The sequence below is a fragment of the Lepisosteus platostomus genome, chromosome 7 (assembly GCF_059453375.1).
Source record: "Lepisosteus platostomus isolate fLepPlt1 chromosome 7, fLepPlt1.hap1, whole genome shotgun sequence".
In the NCBI taxonomy this organism is placed as follows: domain Eukaryota; kingdom Metazoa; phylum Chordata; class Actinopteri; order Semionotiformes; family Lepisosteidae; genus Lepisosteus; species Lepisosteus platostomus.
The window spans coordinates 12,415-27,006 of record NC_142617.1 but is presented as its reverse complement, the minus strand read 5'-3'; the positions used below and the strand labels follow the sequence as shown (position 1 = coordinate 27,006).

The 14,592-nt window shown below is 41.6% G+C and overlaps 1 long non-coding RNA gene across 1 annotated transcript; it reads left to right on the top strand.

Annotated features, from left to right (window-relative positions):
- The first annotated feature begins 2,414 nt into the window (after positions 1–2,414).
- LOC148657694 (uncharacterized) lies at positions 2,415–13,588 on the top strand. Its single transcript, XR_015939964.1, has 6 exons — positions 2,415–2,958; positions 5,918–6,105; positions 6,243–6,555; positions 7,358–10,940; positions 11,368–11,426; positions 11,783–13,588. It is a non-coding gene; the product is annotated as an uncharacterized LOC148657694 (long non-coding RNA).
- Positions 13,589–14,592: the final 1,004 nt, after the last annotated feature.

Here is a 14,592-nt window from a genome sequence, read left to right as displayed (position 1 = left end):
TAGTCACCTTCTTCCCTTCTGACAACGGTCCCTGCTTCTGCTTCCTGCTTCTATTGTGTGTGTGTGTAATAGAGTAAATTTTTATAGAGAAATGGAGGCTGGACAGTATGCGTTACAATATAAACATTTATATTGATTTAAATCGTGTTTTGATTTAAATCGCAAACGCGTGTTTAATTATATGTGTTTTTTTATCATAATCAGGCTAATGCAACATAAATTGATACAGTATCTTTGTCTTCTAAGTATCTTATTAAACTTTCAGCATAGCTTTCTACCCGTTTAGATTTATATTTCTTGGGATTTTGGGATCAAACGTGGAAGAATTAGATTGTAATCGTTTTTATTTTTCAAATACGTTTTAGAAAAGTGTAATCTATACCTGCCCAGACTGTACGCCTTCCTAAACCTCGCCTTTCACTCCTGTCCTGCTCTTCCCCACGCACCCCAGCCGGGCGCTCTTCGGCCTCTGCCCGGGAGGAATGTATATTTTTATATTTACACCCGACGCGGCACCGAGGGAGCGTCTGCATTTATAACTTAGTTTTTAAAATTAGTCAAGCAATATAAAGCATCTCCTTTTACTTTTAAGTCCCTAAAATACATTGAGCACAGCTTTCAACCACTTAAGATTACTTTTTGATACCATCCTTACACAAAGCAGAAACTTTCCGATGACATACAGTATAAGTGGAAAGATTACAGATTTTAATCGTCTTTAATTTTGTTACGTTATACGTTTTAGGAACATTTCATCTAAACAAACACCACAAAACTATTCTCGATTGTATTTCTGAATGTTATGTGACACCTACAGTAGTTCACTGCTTTAAATACATTGAATTAAGAAAGTTAGGTGTAGCACTTTAGATCTTTTTTTCTGAACCAGGGAAAATCTGATCATGTTTCTCTATAACAATAATAAAAAACTTTATTTTACACATCACCTTTAAAAGTGGCATCTCAAAGCAATACAGTAGATCGAAAAACAGTTAAAAGGGACCAAAGTAAATACCAGACAAACGCAAACGCGTTTTTAATAAAATGCTTTTATTCATTCAGCAGAGAGTGAGAGGGACATCCAGCAGAGAGACACACACACACCGGTTTTCATTGACAAAATTGTTTTTTTTCAATTCCTCTTGTCTAACAGGAATGTTTTGTTTTTGGACAGACTGTTAGACTAGAGGAAAAGAGCGCCTCCTTCTACGAAGCATTTCGTTGATTCGATCACGAATTCTTTTCCAGTCGCACACAGTAAGGGTTGAGAATCTCCGATTCACCATGCTACTAATGGTTTCCCAGAGATTGCAAGGCAAGGCACTTTTGCCTCTGGACCCATCGAAATTTACAGACGTGGTCCACCCCCAGTAAATTTCAAAAGTCACAAGATTTCGAAACACGAGGGCGGCGTAGCGGTCGGCTCTTGCTTTCCCGTCTATGCCGATGCACTGCAAGTACAACCCCCCCTCCATCTCCTGAGTGATGGGTAACAGTTGGACATCTGGGAGAATTATTCGTTCCACTGGCGTCTGTGAATACAAAGATACTGTATCAATTTATGTTGCATTAGCCTGATTTTGATTAAAAAAACACATATAATTAAACACGTGTTTGCAATTTAAATCAAAACACGATTTAAATCAATATAAATGTTTATATTGTATCGCATACTGTCCAGCCTCCATTTCTCTATAAAAATTTACTCTATTACACACACACACAATAGAAGCAGGAAGCAGAAGCAGGGACCGTTGTCAGAAGGGAAGAAGGTGACTATTCATTGGTATCAAAAATGACTTAGAATCGATCATGTTGTGATATTTTGAAATATAAAAGTCAATTGATTGTCCATAATATCGCTATTCTATTTTTTCGAAGAAATGTTTGTTAAAAGAAAAGTCCAGCACCAGCTGGATTTGAACACATAATCCGTGAGGTGGTAATCGGGCACCTAGACTAGTAGGCTACAAGGGAAGTCACGTGAAGAGAGAGGCGAAACAGCCCTACACTGCTTGTCGCAGTACACGAATATAATCATATCGTTATTAAATTCTTTAGATACGTGATTCCATATTATATTCCCTTTTAATCAAATTCTAAAAGTATGCTTGTTGACTCCGGTATCTCTTTAGTTAAAGACTTCGATTCTTAAAATGTTTAGGGAGAAATGGAATACTGGTGTGTATTTTTTCTTTAAAGTACCAAGACCAGCCATATATGTTTATGTTCCAAAATTAATATCGTTTATGGCCTTCACACGCGTTACAGTATGCTCCTATTCTTTTTATGCTCAGCTACTAAGATTTCCCTTCAGTGGTAAAATTCAATATCTACAACGGGCACAGTAAAGACGTTTACTGTAAATCTTTCTACGACAGACCAACGGACCACGAGTGCCCCTGTCGGTCAACCAATCACGTACCGCGGTACCCCGCGTCATCTTGCGTCACGATGCGCGACGCCGTAGCCAATTACCTCCGGTACGTGTCTGTACCGCGCACTTTGAATGGCTGCATCTGTACATATTTGACGTTTTCTGGGCATAGGATTTTGACGTTACCCTAACTAAAAAGTATGGATGGGAAACAATCAAGACCATTGATCAATGCCCATGCAAGGGAATGAGATTCAGTAATGCTTAGTTACCTGTTTGTTCCAACTGACTCACTTTTGGGATACAATTGCGTCGTGGTGCACCGCAACATCCAGGCCCCAGTGAGTTTCCGAAAAGAAAATATAGGTGATAGGTGCAAAAAAACACACATACTTGATCGTCAGATCTAAAGTATCCAAGCATTATTGAATCTCATTCAATCTCATTCAAACATGAACTCATTCATGTTTGTTTCTTTCTCTTTCAGGTTTTACTCTACCAGTCTGGATCCCGTGGAAGTCTTATCCACTCCGGGTTTTACACTACCAGACTGGATCCTATGGAAGTCTGATCTGCTCCAGGTTTTAATCTAACATTCCTAATCCCATGGAAGTGTGATTCACTCCGGGTTTTACTCTACTATTACTCTACGGATCCCATGGACGTCTGAACTGCTCCGGGTTTTACTCTAGCAGTCCGGATCCCATGGAAGTCTGATCCGCTCCTGTTTTTATGCTACCATTCCAGATCCCATAGAAGTCTGATCAACTCCGGGTTTTACTCTCCCTGTCTGAATCTCATGGAAGTGTAATCTGCTCCAGGTTTTACTCTACTATTCCTGATCCCATGGAAGTCTGATCGAGTCTGTGTTTTACACTACCAGTCCAGATTCCATGGAAATCTGATCCACTCTGGGTTTTCTAAGGCCGCTCATTTTGTTCGGATGCCCACTGGTCCTTCCACCTGGGAGATGGCTGAACTTTTCGTCCAGCATGTTTTCAGTCTACATGGCATTCTGAAAAACATCATGTCAGACAGGGGCCTGTCACGCCCTCTGTAGCCAGAGGGCGCTCCTTCTCTGTCCTGTCCCTAGTTTCCAGTCTGCTGTCCTTCCTGTCCCTCTCTTTCCCTTGGGCTATATATTTCCGGGTCTTGCACTCTGTCCTCGCTCAGCATTGACGTTCGGATGTCCTGAGACCCGCCTAGCACCAGGGCGCCCCACGTCCGCTCCCTGAGGGCATAGGTTTCTATACGGCATTCCTGAACTCTTTGCACTAATGAGCCCGGGCCTTTTTCCGTCTCGCCACTACGCATATGGGTCTTTTTCCGCTCTCCTGCTCCCCACGGTTAGTCCCTTTGGACGTCCGTGACAAGGCCCTCATTTTATTTCTTGTTTTTGGAAAGATTTCTCCAGGGTTCTTGGAACCTCCATTACACTCACCTCAGGATTTCATCCACAGGCCAATGGACAGGCCGAGAGGGTGAATCAGGGTCTTCTGACCTATCTACGGGCGTATGTGTCTACTTGCCAGGATAATTAGTCTTTACTTCTCCCCTTGGCGGAATACGCCCATAATTCCCTATGCTGGTCAGCTACTAGCATGTCTCCTTTCCTCTGTTCTCTCAGGTATCAGCCTTGCCTCATTCCCAGCACTACCACTGAAGTTAATATCCCTTCTGTGCAACAATACATTTTTTCTCTCCTTAAACTGTGGAGGAAGGTTCGACTTACTCTCCAGAAGACCTCTTGCTGTTACAAGACCTCCGCCGATCGCCACAGGAGACCTTTTCCCAGACTCAGACAGGGATAGTTTGTCTGGTTGTCAACTCCAAACATCCTGTTGCGACCACTGTCCCATAAGCTGGGCCTCCGGTTCATTGGTCCCTTCCGGGTTGTCTCCCAAATCACCCCTGTCTCCTCGCCCTTTCGGCCATGCTCTGTATTCACCCCACTTTTCATGTTTCACTCCTTAAACCCTACCATAGATCTTCACTTTCTAGTGCTCAACCCAGTCCTCCCTCTCCACACATCATCGGACAATCGCCTGCGTTCACGGTTAATAAGATCCTGGATTCCTGCTCCTTTAGAGGTTCATGGCAATATTTGGTTAACTGGGAAGATTATGGACCAGAGGAGAGGTCTTGGGTTCCCGACAGACACATTCTGGACAAGAAGCTCATCGAGACTTTCCACTGCACCCTCCTTACTCATCAGTCTACGGCGTCAGGAGCCACCCGTGAAGGGGGGGATACTGTCACTAACCTCAAGCAGGCACGCAGACACTTTCGCATTCCCAGGAGCACCCACTAATTAACTTCACGCACTTTGTCTATTTAAACTTCCACTCTGCAACTTGTTCTCGCTCACTGTTTAGGTTTCCTCAGCCTGAGCTGTGTATCTAGTTAGCTATTTTCCCTGACTTATCGTTTGTTCTTGTGACCCCCTGGAGTTCTGACCTACCGCTTCTGATCTCCGACCTCGCTCTAGCCTCATGACTCGGATTACGTTCACCTAGGAAATTTTTCTCTCTCACTCTCCGCACAGGGTCTTTTCCCTACTTTTTTCCTTCAGAGTACTTAACATTAACTTTTTATTTTTTTCAGGAGTGTAATTTATTTTTTCTTGTGATTTGTGATTATTTTGACCAAATAAAACAGAGCAACTGTCAAAGTTGCAGTTATGTTTGGTTACACAACATGTAATCAGTGAAGTTTTTTTTTATGGTGTTGACTTTATATATGTGATATACAGTATGGATACATACACTATTAACATTTGGAGTTATGTAAAGGACACTTTTTAGGATCTTGAATAATTTGAAGTTTGACTTCAAGTCACTTTTCACCATTTATGGTTTAAGTTGAAGGGCTAAAAAGGTGGTTTAATCACTAAGAAACTGCAACTAATTGAATAATAGGAGCGGGATACTATTTAATTAGTCTTCTTGTTAGTAATTTGGAAATTAATTTGGCTTTGGGATGGAGAGATCAATAGATTAGCTGGCTAATACATGTTTGGTCATAGGAAGCAGGTGTGTGTTGCATTAGAAGTGGTGGGGGTTTGGTGGTGGCCCTTTGAGGAGATGTTGGGATTGGCTCCTGGTGAATTAGCTATTTCCCTGAGGTCATTGTGAGGCTTATAACAAGGCAGCCTAGGAACTTGGGATCTGTTTGTTTCTGACTATAGCAAGAGAAAGCGCTCTTGAGGCTTTGTGATATTGAACTGGTGGTTGTTAGTTTTTGGTGTTTCTGTGCAAGGTGAGTGGTTTTGCTATGTATTTTTTTAATCAAGACAAGTTTGGAAAGGTTTTCATATTTTGTTTTAATAACTTTAAGAAATTTAAGTTTTTGAAAGCATAGAGTGAAGTTAAGGTTAGTGTGAAGACTATATTAAATTTTATAACATCTATAGAAATGAGTCTCTTCCTCTACTTGTAGGCTTCTGAAGAGTTGTGAAACAGATGATCACAGCTTTGACAGCTGGGTTCTGATTTTAGTGAATGAAACCTTTGTTACTAAATACTGTAATTTCTTTTCTAGGGCTCAAACCAGCAACAAGAAAGAGGCTTTAGATCCTGACTGAGCAGTTTCACCAGGATGACAGGGAAGAACCTACTCCCTCTCCTACTCTGTCCAACATGCTGGTGCTTCTGTCTCTTCTGGACTATAGAAAGCTGTGATGCTGCTTGTGTTCTTGGGCTTCCCTCAGTGAACACGGTGAGCCGAAAGTAAGTAGAGGGGAGATACAGGTCAGGGTCAGTGTGGGGCTTTTAAGGCTGGGACCAGTCTGCACAGCACTTGTGCTGGTTCCCTCTCTGTGGGGGTGGGGTGGTCAGCACTGTTTTGCTTCCCTTGTCTCCTTCAGGTTCTGTTCTGAGAAGATTGTGACAAAGGGCACAGTCACTGGAGAGAGGATGCTGGTGGAGTTTTCAGCTGAGACCTTGTCAGAACAGTTTGGGGAAACTGTGGGCTTCTGTGCACAGAACTGCTCCTTTTTATAAGGCTGGTCAGCAGCGGTGCTGATTGTTGTGAGTTAAACTACAGTGCAATGATCAGAGCTCCAAAGTCCCTGGCCATCTGAATGCACAGTGTGGAGTGACAGGCTTGGAGAATTGTTCAGAGGAAGCTCACTGGCTGGCTAAAAGGATACCCACTGTGTGACCTGTTGATGCCCACCTGTAAGTATTGAAGTCTTGTGGTTTCTACAGTTGAAAGTGAAGCTGCAAACAGTCCTTGAATTTCCTGGATGCCCATGGTTCTTGGAGCAGTTGTAAAGGTAGAAGGACACTGTCCCTGGAGAAGAGGTGAATTTCTCTCTTGTATCATGTTTCATTTGGAGTAGGTTAATTAATTTTCCATATATGTGGCTTTTTATAACAAGTAAATGAGTATTAAGTACTTTTTTACCCTTTAAAATAGGCCTAGTGTTAGGTTTTGGAAGTTTTTGGTGATTTTCTATCATGCTTGAGTGTTAAATTTTAGGTGCAGGTCTTTGTTTTTTTTTCTCCTGACTCTCTTCTGGGTGCTGCACTTCTACACTGACATGCATTTTACTGGCTGTTATTCTGGCTCTGAAAAAGTGAATTACTGCTTTGTATCTGATTTATTTCATAGGTGCACACATGTAAGTAAATCACTTTTGATACACTGCAGTACAACAGTGACTTGGAACACTGCAGACTCCTTGCTGGTTAAGGCTCTGTGGAGACAGCATGACAGCCAGGTTCTCTTGATGGGTGTTGACACAGGAACTACTCTCCTCACTGGAGAAACTGCACTGGACCCCTCCCCTGTGGCAACAACCACGGAGTGGGGGTTTTCTCTTTGCTTTCTGCAGGGTTTTTTTTCTTGGTGGTTTGTCCTGGATAGGTGCTGAACTGTGAACATTTTTGCAGTTTAGTACAAAACTTGAGTTGGAAGTAAATACTTTGTCTGTTTCTAAGTGAAGAGGCTCAAAATCTAAATCTGTCTCCACTTCAGGTTCTCTGCTGTTGGAAGGGTTGACCAGGCCTTTGCTCCCAGAGGGATGACCTTTATTTGCTGGGAATAACATGCAGATGTGGCACACTGTAGACTGGGTGCTTTCTCTTCTATGAAGATCTGCTTTAGGAGTTAAGTGTTTCTAAACCAATACAACTGCCAGGGGACCCAGTTAGTTGCTGAGTGAATTCTCTACCACCCAGGAAAAGGGACCAGGGGAGATCATTTGTGGGGCAGCTCTGGGCTTGACATCACTTGACCCTCTTTCAAAGGTAGGAACAGCTTCCTGTTCTGACTGACGGTCTTTACACCAGCGTTGTGATGACTGTTTCCAGGAGCGCCTGAGCCACCTGGCTGGTTGAGCCAAAGCTGACGGTTCCAGGTAGGAGGGGATCCTGATTTTAAAGCCTTTGTTTAGCCTGCAGCTACTGGAGTTCTTTGTAGGTTTTCTAGCCTTAATGGCAGTATTCCCTTAGCAGAAGCACTGGTTAATCAGGGAATGATACTGAAATACTGAAAGTGTTGAGCAAGCACTGGGGAAATGTTTGGCTAAATTGTTTTATGGTACCACTGGAAAAGAATCAGCAGTATGTAAGATTTATTTCATGGGTGCACACATGTTACTAAATCTTACATTGACTGAAATTTAAAACTGAATTAAGTAAATTTATAAAATGGGGAAACCTATGCTCCTGTCTAGTGTAAGGCAGAATTCCTGATTTAACCCAGTGAGGCAGTATCTTTCTAATTTCCTGCAATAAAAGCAATGCTGACTGGAAGTGGTTGTGTACTGTGGCTTGTGAGAAGGTAGAAAGCAGTATGAAAACTTGTGCTTTTTCTGGAGGAGTTCCTTGTTCTGGATGTTTAATTGTGCTTTGTTTAGTACTGCATACTTTGCCCTTGGCTCCTGTGTATTGACTTGTGACTGTATAGTAGTTCAGGTGGGTAGCTGCGTCAGCATGCGTAGGCTGCAAAGGAACAAGTAATAGGTTTATTCCATGCTGAAAAAAAGAAGAAAGAGAACACAACGTTACGGCCGTGGAGCCTTCTTCAGGTGTCGTATAGGATAGTCGTATATGACTGTGTAGGATACTGTGGAAGTAAACCATTTCTATTTGGTACACATTTTAGAACACATTTGAAGAAACTGAGTAGTGAATGTGAAGCTTAGTTTTACCAAAAGTTTGTATGTGTACAAGCTGTAATCTCTCTGATGGTAGAAAACATGATGTGGCTGGAAGGCTTAAATCTATATACAGTGGCCCAGCAATAGGGTTTTAGTCCTGTTTGTGCTTTTGTATTTCAATTGTTTAAAATGTTGAAGCTCTAAAACCTTTCCCCTTATATGGCATTCCAGTCAAGGCTTCAGCTGTTAAGTAATGAAGATGGTTGGTGTTTTTGGTCTTGTACAGCTGTGGAACCTAAATTTGGGGGGGGGGGACTTGAAATGTTCTTTATGTAAAACCAACTGTAAACTTACTGCAGCCTTAAGTGTGTTGACCTTTTTAAAAAAAGGTCTGACTGTCCACCACTTTTTTGATGGGGATATAACTAAATTCTAATGTCAATTTGCTGTACTGTAAACTTGTTACTACTTTTTTTGGTAGAAGTTCTGGTAGTTTTAAGGTGTACAGTAATTGAGCTTGTATGTACCCTAGGTCCACATGGAGTACTGTAAATGGAATTGAGAAACATATTTTTCATTGGTTTTAGGAATGTGGAGAATGTTAAACTTCTGTAAATTAACTTAAAGATCTGAGTATTTGTGGGGAGGGGGAAGCAAAGTTGAAGAATTCTAATCTCATGCCTTAGGAAGCTTCCAAGGTGCTGTCAAGAAAGGAAGCAAGAGCATCTATGTCCTGGGTGAGCAGGGCAAGGACTTGGGTTATTGTTTGTCTGTTTGGGCCAGTAAGAGGCCAGTGTTTAAGGTTAGAATCGGTGATCAGTCAGAATTGGGGGTGGAGTTGAGTTGAACTGTATGTTTTGAGTTGGATGCACTGAATTTGAATCTGAACTTAAATCCTTTTTGTTTTGCACTGTGTGTGAATTCCAGCAAGCTGGTGACAACTGCCGAAATGGAATATTGCAACAGGATCTGGAGTTTCCCTGGAAATCTGCCATGTCAATGGAACTATAAGGAAGTGGAAGGCTGTGCCTATTTTTCAGCTATTTCCTGATTCACTGACCTTGGCTGCTCAGTGATGGACAGTTTGCAGGAGTAACTGTCCACCGCAGGAGTCCTGGAGGAGGATGCTAATGTGCATGATGGCCCAGCTATGAGAAAAGGAGGCACGTTCTGTTTTAAGAAAGGCAAGGCTATTCATCTGCTCAAATTTCTCATCAACTACAACTGTCGAGCCTCTGCGTAAGGTGGGAATACTGGTGCTCAATAATCCAATCATCCTTCTGCCTGAAGTTCTTGGGCCATTATCTGCATCTTCAGTGCTGATCTGCTTAATGCTCTTAACCCAATCAGTGCAACTTTGACCAATGTAAAGGTGAGTTTGAAAGTAAATTTTTGTGAGGCTGGTCAGTAGTGGTGTTGATTGTTTATATATTAGACTAGTGCAATGATCAGTGTTTCCCAGTCCCTGGCCATCTGAAAACGCAGTGTGGAATGACAAGCTTTGAGAATCCTGTTTAGGGGAAGCTCACTGGCTGGCTAAAAGGATACCAGCTGTATGACCTGTTGATGTCCATCTGTCAGTATTGAAGTCTTCCACTTTGAAGAGTGGAAAGCGAAGAGATGCTGCAAACTGTCCTTCTTGAAGTTCCTGGATGCCCATGGATCTTGCAGCAGGTACAAAGGTAATGTCTAGGAGGACATGGTCCCTGGACCAGAGGTGGGTTTCACTCTTTTCCCATCTTTAATTTTTCCTTAACCAACTCCAAATCGTTCTGTGACCCCTTAATTTATTTATTTTTTTCTGAAGGATGAAAAGGTACTTTTGGAGTAGGCTGTGTTAAGCTCTTGGACATCCTCAGATGGATAATGTCATGCTGTAATGTGCTAAACTTTTTTTTTCTTTTTGGCCTTTTCTGGGTTTTGTTCCCTGCTTGGTTGAAGCACTCCCACACTGACTTGCACTTGACTGGCTGTCATTCTGGCTCAAAGACTGAATTACTTTTGTATCTGATTTATTTCATGGGTGCACACATGTAAATAAATCACTTTGGATACACTGCAGTACAACAGTGACTTGGCGCACCAGCAGCCTCCTCCGCTGCAGACTCCTTGCTGGTTACGTCTTTGAGGAGACAGCATGTCAGCCAGGTTCTCTTGATTGGTGTTGGCACAGGAACTGGTTTCCTCACAGGGGAGGAACTGCAATTGATCGCACCCCCTGTAGCACAAGCCCTGGACTTGGGGTTTTCTCTTTGCTCTCTGCAGGGTGTTTTACTGTTGGTTTGTCTGGGACAGATGCTGCACTGTGTCCATGTTGGAAGTGGAAATGCTGGCTTGACCATTTCTAACAAGTGCAGAGGCCTTTGCTCCAGAGAGAGGATCTTTTATCACCAGGAGTGGAGAACAGATGGTGCTTGTTCCAAGACAGTCAACGGTAACATCAAAGGATCTAGTCAGGTGAGTGGGTCAGGTGAGTCCCTTTCCATCCAGGAAGAGAGATGGGGCATCTTGAGTATAATGAGCACACTGGGTACATGGGGTTTTAATCAGGTACATTTGGGTACTATGGGTATATGTTGGTTCATTTGGGTACATTAGTGTAGACTGCATATCATGTTACATGGGGTACATTGAGTCTATTGGGCAGGCAGCTTTTGGCATATACATGGGAGTTGCAGCATACAGTGTAGTACATCTAAAAACTCAACATGTTACTCTTGGCTTTTATCATTTTTATACTTAAAATACACTTGAAAGACCCTGTTATCAGAGGAATATGGGACAATCTGAAAGCCTTGCATTATCTTTAGTTCATTTAATGGAGAATTGAATATTTGAGAATCTTTGATTTTGTAATTTAAACAGTTCTAATTTCTTCTCTTAGTGTCCAAGCTTATAAGGCCTTGGAAGAGAAGCAAGTGGATCTATGTCCTGGGTAAGCAGGTAAGAACATTTTGGGTTATTTTGTTTGGGTTTGTCGGGGTTGAGGGAAGGGATAAGTTGGTTAGCTGGCTGTTTTGAGAAGGATGAACCTGTAATTTGCAACCTGTGTATGTTGGTTGAAATAATGTTTTAAACAAGATAATATAACTGAATTTCTCCCCTGTGGTAGGATTCCTGTACCATGGGTTTTTGCTTTTGCACTCTACAGGGTGGTTTTCTGTTGGTTTGTCCTGAAAAGGTGTAGCACTGAACAATATGGTAGTTTAGGTCAAAACTGATGTTGGGAGTGGGAATGTTGGCTGGACCATTTCTGACTAGTGCAGAGGACTCAGTCCAGTTTCTTATTTTTCCTTGAGGTTCACTGCTGTCGGGGGGATGACCATGCTTTTGCTGCTGAGGGAGGACCTTCACCAGGACTGGACCCCAGATGCAGCAGACTGGGTAGTGGGTTCTGTCTGCGAAGATCTGCTTGAGAAATCATGTGCCTGTTCTGATTCCAGAAGCCAATGGCCACATCAGAGGACCATCAAAGCTGCTTTAGAAGTTCCTAACATGGTGCTGTTCATGGTAAAACAGGAGCTGCATGAAGCTCTAAATGAATCTCTGCACACCAGCCTTGTAATGGCTGTTAGAACTTTGGCTTGTAACCTCAGCACCTGAGCCACCTGGTAGGGAGGAGACAAAGTGATTTCTGGTGTAGGAACGGAGAAAGAGTTGGCAGTTTGTAACTTTGTAGCTGTTTTGCACATTCTAGGCCATTTGAAAAACAGAGTTTGAGAGACTAAGGTCATGCAAGGATTTATTTGCATGGGTGCACACATGTATGTAAATCTTGCAGTGGCTTTAGAGTAAAACTGAATTGAGCACATAAGGTAGAAATAAATAAAAGGAAAACTAATGCTATTCAATTAACTTGGAAAAGTGGGATTGGTTTAGCTGAGTGTCACTCTTTTTTGGTACCTGCACAGAAAGCCCTTTGTCATGGGAGGGGATTTCCTACAGAATGAGGTAGGAGAAAGATGGGGTTTGTTTGTTCTGTTTTGTGAGAAGGAATATGTAGTTATGTGACTTTGTAAATTCTTTGCCAGAGAATATCCTCATGTATTGGATATCTATTTGTTTTGTTGGTGTGGGATGATGTACTGAGTCTGTTTTCTTCTGTTTCTTGTATGTTGATTTTGGTTGTACAAGGTGTTATATTGAGTAAATACTGGCACTGGATATGCTTTTCCCTGCATTGTTTTATTTGGTCATCTTGCACCCTAAATTATGTTTCTTTGGTTTCACAATCAATTTTTACTACTGGGGGTTTAGGTCACACTCTTTGGGTACATTTATTTGGTGTAGGTAGATAATGTTTATTAGCAGTTACAATTTTGTTTTTAGTGATCTAAGCATTTGTATACATTCCCATATTATGAAAACCTATGGTGTTTGTAGAGAAAGTAGGTGAGTTTTAAGGTATATATTTTAGACATTGACAGTGTATAACCCCAAATTGAAATTCCGTTTTGGGATTATGAAAGTGTTTTTAAATTTTCCACTTGGTGGTTTGTGCATAGTGAAAAAGTGTAGAAATGAATATGCACATTTATTCCTGTGTTGTTTATATGTTGGTGTGGCATTATGCAGAGGTTGAGCCCTGGTAGAGGGGTGACTCCTTGTCTTTATAGTCCCAGCTGTCTTGGCTATCAGCTCGTGAGCCTCAGCTGGGCGGGTCCTTTTAAAGCACACTGGACACCCTCTGATGAGAGGAGCAGAGCCACCCCCAGAAGATGGAGTTTTTACACCAACAGTCCTGCAGGGGATTGCACATGTCTAAGGCTTTCATTTTCTTTTTTGCCTGTCCCTTTATGCACTTTCATAGGGGAAGGCAAGCTCACGCATCTTTTTATGCGCTAAGTTTGTTTTTGTTACCTTACACACGCTGCTCACCAGACTGGACCCCATTGAATAGCAAAAGTCCAGTCTGTTCACTGTTGTGCTAGCAGTTTTTTTTCCCCCCAAGCTGGACCCCATTAAGTAGGTTAAGCCCAGGTGGAGGTAACATGGCAGTCGCTTACTTTATTTTTTCACTTTTTGTATTGTTTTTGTTCCCAGCTAACCTCACACTGGTGCTTCTGTCACCTCAGCTGGGGTGTTTACTTTTTACTGGTGCTCTCTGTGGTGTCTCTCACTACACACTTTCATTTAAGAGTAATTGCTGTATAATGTCAGTTGTGTTGTAAATGTTTTTAAGTCTTCCATTCCAATTTCCTTTTAAGTGAAATTGTCCAAAAAGCAGTATACTTAAATATGCTGTGTAGTATATCAGGTTTATTGTATTTTCAGTGAATTTGGCTGCTGACATTTGTACATCTCTCTTAATGTAACAGTTGATGCCTTTTAAAGGGGTTCAAATGTGTGGGACTGTTAGTACAAGTACTGCTACAGATGAAGTAATTTCATACTGTATGGATTGAGACTACATTGCAAAGGAAAGTGCTATTTTTGTAACACCTTGTTTGTGAAATATTTATGTAATTAGTTGGTGTGAAATTGTTATAGCTGTAGCAGTTTTAGATTACAGAGTAGGCCATTTGATTTTGATTGATGAGAACAACTGTTCACATACGTACATACAGCCAAATATTGCTATACACTTTCATTTAAGAGTAATTGCTGTATAATTTCAGTTTTCCATTCCATTTCAAGTGAAAATGTCTGAAAAGCGGTTTACTTAAATGTTGTGTAGTATATCGGGTTTATTGTATTGTACACAAACACCTTGTTTGTGAAATATTTATGTAATTAGTAAGTATGAAATTGTTATAGCTGCAGCAGTTTTAGATTACAGAGTAGGACAACAGCAGGAATATAAGTTTATTTATGAAAAAAGGAGTTGTCAGAATTGTATGGAGTTGTGTAGAGGTTGCAGTTTGGGGTAGAGACAACTGATAGCCATGCTGGTAGTACAATGGGTTAAAGTCACTTAAAAGAGGTTAATGGTCTAGAAAATGTAAGTGTTATACAGTTTTAAACTGTAATTAGATTGTTTGGTTAGTGAGGTCTGGTTTAAATGAGTGATAACTGCCAACTAGGAGGTATAAATCCATTTACAATGGTTTAACCATACAGCTCACCGCACTGATGAAGACTGGATGGGTTGCCAGACCATTCCTCAGGT